The following is a 5,527-nucleotide window of genomic DNA, read 5'->3' as shown; positions in this document are numbered from 1 at the left end:
CCTATGGATCCACCCCCTCCATGAGGACCCTGCACGCCTAAGAAGGACCTTCCATATTTACAAAGACAGAAAGAAGAGAGTCAGAAGGTCTTACAATGGTATGACCATCTGGAAATGTTTAGGTGCATTACATATAAAACATCTACATTATATGCCAAATGTTTTAGAGATGCTTTGTTCCTTTTAAAAACACATATTCTGCAAGCATTACACCTTTTTTATCACTACAGCTTAATATTAATCTTATAAGTGACAGAAAAAGCTGTATCATTCATTTACACCATCGCTTACTCAGGTGCTCTGCAGGTTTGTCCTGGGTTGGGATGTTCATTATCTGCAGAATGCTACTGAGGGAATCAGATGAAAGGATAATGTCTAATCATACTGTAACTGTTCAATCTCCTGCCAGTTTCTTCATCATCGGGCTACTGTCCATCTGGAATCTGTCGGTTTTAAGCTGGAGCTCTTGGTTCAGGCCTCAGGCGGTCCTTTGGACAAGTTAAAGCCAGATGGGAACTTTTTAAAAGCTCCCAAGAATCTCATCTGCATTTATCTCATGCTTTCTGGCATGGAAAGGTGAGTGGGGGGAGAAGTGAACCGAGTATGGGAATAATAGTGGGGAGGGGTTTGAACAAGTATCAGAATACACAGGTTTAAGAGCTATGGTCATTAATTTATGTCTTATGTTTTAACCCTGTGTATGCATCTACCTCTAGTGGTGGAGTCATAGCAGTACACGAATTACAATTATAAATGCCTTTTGCTACAGATCAGCGTCCTGTAATGAACACCGCAGACACAGTGTAATAATCACCATGGGAAAATCTCAGAGTAAAACTGGGAGTTGTGAAAAATATGATGTACACAGTGTTTTGCCAGATGAGAAGTTTATCTATGTAGGCAAGGCAAGGCAAGTTTATTTATATAGCACATTTCATACACAATGGTAATTCAAAGTGCTTTACATAGAAGAAATTAAAATAATCAAAACAAATAAGAATAATTAAAACAATTTAGAATAAAAAATAAAGTACAGTAAAAACAGTCGGACGAACAGTGGCACAGTGCTCATTCCGTAAATGCATAGCTAAACAGAAGTGTTTTGAGTCTGGATTTGAATGTGACTACTGTAGGAGCACATCTGATCTCTTCTGGAAGCTGGTTCCAGCTGCGGCTGGCATAATAGCTAAAAGCAGACTCTCCTTGCTTAGAGTGAACCCTTGGTATTAGCTGATGTGATCCTAATGATCTGAGTGATCTGTTTATATTCAGTGAGCATATCTGCAATATATTGAGGTCCTAGCCCATTAAAAGATTTATATACCAGTAATAATACTTTAAAGTCAATCCTAAATGTAACTGGGAGCCAGTGTAGAGACCTGAGGACTGGTGTGATGTGTTCATATTTTCTGGTTCTGCTCAGGATCCTGGCAGCAGCGTTCTGTATGAGCTGCAACTGTCTTATGGTCTTTTTAGGAAGGCCAGTGAGGAGTCCATTACAATAATCCACCCTGCTGGTGATGAAAGCATTCACAAGTTTCTCTAAGTCTTGATTGGAAACAAAGCATCTAATTCTTGCAACATTTTTCAGATGATAGTATGCTGATTTAGTTATTGCTTTGACATGACTACTGAAGCTAAGGTCTGACTCTAGAGACACACCAAGATTCCTGACTTGATTTTTAGTTGTTAGACCCCTAGCGTCAAGGTATGCGTTCACCTTGAGAACTTCATCTTTGTTTCCAAACGCAATGACTTCAGTTTTGTCTTTGTTTAACTGAAGAAAGTTTTGGCACATCCAACTGTTTACTTCATCAATGCATTGGCACAGAGAGTCAATGGGGCTGTAATCGTTAGGCGATAGGGCTAAGTAGAGCTGTGTGTCGTCTGCATAGCTGTGGTAAGAGATTCGGTTCTTTCTCATTATTTGGCTCATTGGGAGCATATATGGGTTGAACAGGAGTGGTGCAAGAATTGAGCCTTGAGGGACTCCGCATGTCATGGACGTCCACTCAGACTTATGGTCTCCTATACTCACATAATAACCTCTCCCTTCTAAGTATGACCTGAACCATTTTAGGACTATCCCAGAAAGCCCCACCCAGTTTTCCAGCCTGTCAAGTAGTATGTCGTGATCGACAGTGTCAAATGCAGCACTGAGGTCGAGTAGTACCAGCACTGATAATTTCCCTCTATCAGTATTTAAGCGAATATCGTTTGTTGTCTTTATGAGAGCTGTCTCTGTGCTGTGATGCGATCGGAAACCAGATTGAAAATTGTCAAAGTATCCATTCGAGATTAAGAATTTGTTCAGCTGATTGAAGACAACTTTTTCAATGATCTTGCCTATAAAAGGAAGATTTGAGATCGGTCTAGTTGCTTAATATAGTCTTATCCAGATTGCTCTTTTTCAGGAGGGGCTTGACAACTGCAGTTTTCAGGGAGTTTGGAAAACTACCAGAAAGAAGTGAGGCATTAACCACTTTTAGGAGATCTGCTTCTAAACTGTTTAACACACTTTTGAAGAAAGATGTGGGAAGTGCGTCAAGGGTGCAGGTTGATGTTTTAAGGTGCTGTACGGTTTCTTCCAAAATTTTGCCATCAATTTTTCGAAAACAGACATAGTAACTACTTTCTCAGGTTGTGGTCTGATCTGTCTGACCCCAGTGCGGCTCAATGATGTGCTGATCACCTTTCTGATATTATTGATTTTCTCAGAGAAGAAAGAAGCAAACTCACTGCACTTGCCATCTGAGAGCATGTCACTGGGAATCTGGCTTGGGGGGTTTGTCATTCTCTCTACAGTAGCAAAAAGAGTGCGTGTGTTGTTTAAGTTGCTGTTTATAATATTTGAGAAGAAAGTCTGTCTAGCTTTGCCTAGTTCAATATTAAAAGCATGGATGCTGTCTTTGTAGATGTTATAATGGACTACAAGTTTTGTCTTCCGCCACATGCGCTCTGTTTTTCTGCATGTTCTTTTCATATTTTGCACAGCTGTTGAGTTTCTCCAAGGTGCTTTTTGTCTACCACTCTTCCTGACTTTCACAGGAGCAATATAATATATTACACCTTTAACCTTTGAGTTAAAAGAATCAAGGAGAAAATCAACAGAGTCAGCAGATATGCTTGGTTTTAAAGATATGGCCTTCATAAATAGCACACTAGTGTTCTCCTTTAAGCATCTCTTCTTGACAGACACAGATCTAGTTTCAATGGCAGGAGAGATCAATATATCAAAGAAAATGCAGAAATGATCAGACAGTGCTACATCCTTAATAACAATCAAAGAGATGTTTAAACCCTTACTGATAAGTAAATCTAGAGTGTGTCCACGATTGTGTGTGGGTCCGTGTACATGCTGAATCAGATCAAAAGTTTTTAAAACAGTTTTGATTTCTTTTGCCATATTTGTATCATTATCTATGTGAATGTTAAAATCTCCAGTAATAGCAAAACAGTCAAACTCTGAGGAAATTGTTGATAACAGTTCTGTAAAGTCCTCAGCAAAGGCTGGAGAGTATTTGGAGGCCTGTAAATAATGATAAGTAAAATGCGTGGGGCACCTTTTAACACAATACCCAGATATTCAAAAGAGGGGTAGTTACCAAATGATGTTTGCTTACATTGATAGACATCTTTAAAAAGAGCAGCTACTCCTCCACCTCTCTTACCCGCTCTGCAGACACTCATAAAAGTAAAGTTAGGAGGGGCTGTTTCATTGAGGACTGTTGAACTGCAGCTGTCTTCTAGCCAAGTTTCATTTAGAAGCATAAAATCCAGGTTGTATGTGGTTATTAAGTCATTGACTAGAAGTGATTTATTTTTAAGTGAGCGGATGTTTAATAGTGCTAACTTAACAGTCTTACTTTTCGTTACTTTTGTCTTAGTTTGGCGTGTAATAGGCACCAGATTAGATGGGTTTGCTGTACGGCTTTTGAAGGCCTTAGACTTTCTATCATGTAATCGAACAGCAATAGAGAAAGATACAGGCACATCGTGCATGTATCATCTTTTTACCATGTACCTCTTTTAATTTCTTTTATAACTGTTTAAATTTTCCTTGCTTTTATTTTGTGATTATTTTCATTCCTTTCTGTAAAGCACTTTGACTTATGAAATGTGCTATATAAATAAACTTGCCTTGCCTTGCCTAATGATGAGGATAGGCTGAGCAACGTAGCAGGAACAATAGCCAAGAACAGATTTCTATAATGACAAACATAAGGATCGTCACTTAATTAGGCCATTTCAATTATTGTATCAAATTTGTTACTTGAATTAAAATATACCGCTTTCACAAGCTAAATGTATCACACGAGCAAGACGGCTGTGATTCGACCGCCACACACCCACAGGCTTTTACACGATAGTTTAACAAACAAGAAGTTTAATGTTGCGTAACTTACATTTTTAGAAATGTATATTGCTTGTTGCTAGTGATGTGACATTTGAACCGAGGCGTTGGAGCTCGTGTCGACCATAAATGGGCGTGGCTAGGCTTGTGTTGTTAACGTGGAAATTATGTGACCAATGACAAAAGAAGCCTCACTTTCTGTCCAATCACGTGCACGATTCATTTTGTGTGTTGGAGTCATAGACTGGTTGGAGTCTATGGTTGGAATGTTCGAACCAGGCCAAGGGAAATGACCAAACAGGCTCTGGACCAAACGACGCCACATCGTGCAGGATTCTGTTGCAAGTTGCAACACATGAAAGGCTTGTTCGATTTGAACCGGTATGGATTAGTTGTGGTGGGGGAGCCGGGGAGGGAAGGGGTTAGGATTAGGGAAGGGGTTAGGATTAGGGGCGGGGTTGGGATTAGGCAATCAGGTACTGACTTCAACGAGGTGGGTAATAATTTGGCAGGGGTTCGAAATTAGGCACAACACCGGATCAAGTCGAACAAGCCTACAATAGCCTAATATTTCGTTACTGAATCATCTTTTCTAAAAGAATCGGTTCATGATTCAGTGACTCATAAGGACCAGCTAACAGTTAGTCACTTTGAAAACGAAAAAAAAGAATTTTGCGGTGAGTATCTTTGGTTATTTGCACACTGATAGTATTATTTTAACTATTTACACCTATTTTGTCATTTTGTACCACAGTATTTTCTATAGGCTACATCTAGGTCAGATACTTTCCAAATGAGAAAGACGCACAAACAAACAAAAGGAACAATGGTATGACCAGAACTTGTTTTACTCTTTAATGTAATGTAGATTATTCCTTTTTTGAGATATATTAAACTTGATCAAATTTTGCCCCAGTCCAGTCCTGTTCAGATAGGCTGAACAGCATTATAACTGAAATGGAACATTATTACTGATTTGGAAAATACTAGTAGCTGCCAATCATACACGTGGCCTTAATGTCGTGCTTTATACAATACAGATTGTTTCAAAGCAGCTTCACAGTAATAAACTCTAAAATAACAATAAATGATGCAAACATCATATAGGCCTATGAGAATTCAAATTATACAGCTCAAGTCAGTTCAACTGTAAAGTTCATCAATTATGTTCAA

Source organism: Rhinichthys klamathensis, unplaced genomic scaffold (assembly GCF_029890125.1).
Source record: "Rhinichthys klamathensis goyatoka isolate OS25496 unplaced genomic scaffold, OSU_Roscu_1.1 h1tg000050l_1, whole genome shotgun sequence".
In the NCBI taxonomy this organism is placed as follows: Eukaryota; Metazoa; Chordata; class Actinopteri; order Cypriniformes; family Leuciscidae; genus Rhinichthys; species Rhinichthys klamathensis.
Note: the sequence above shows the minus strand (reverse complement) of the source record.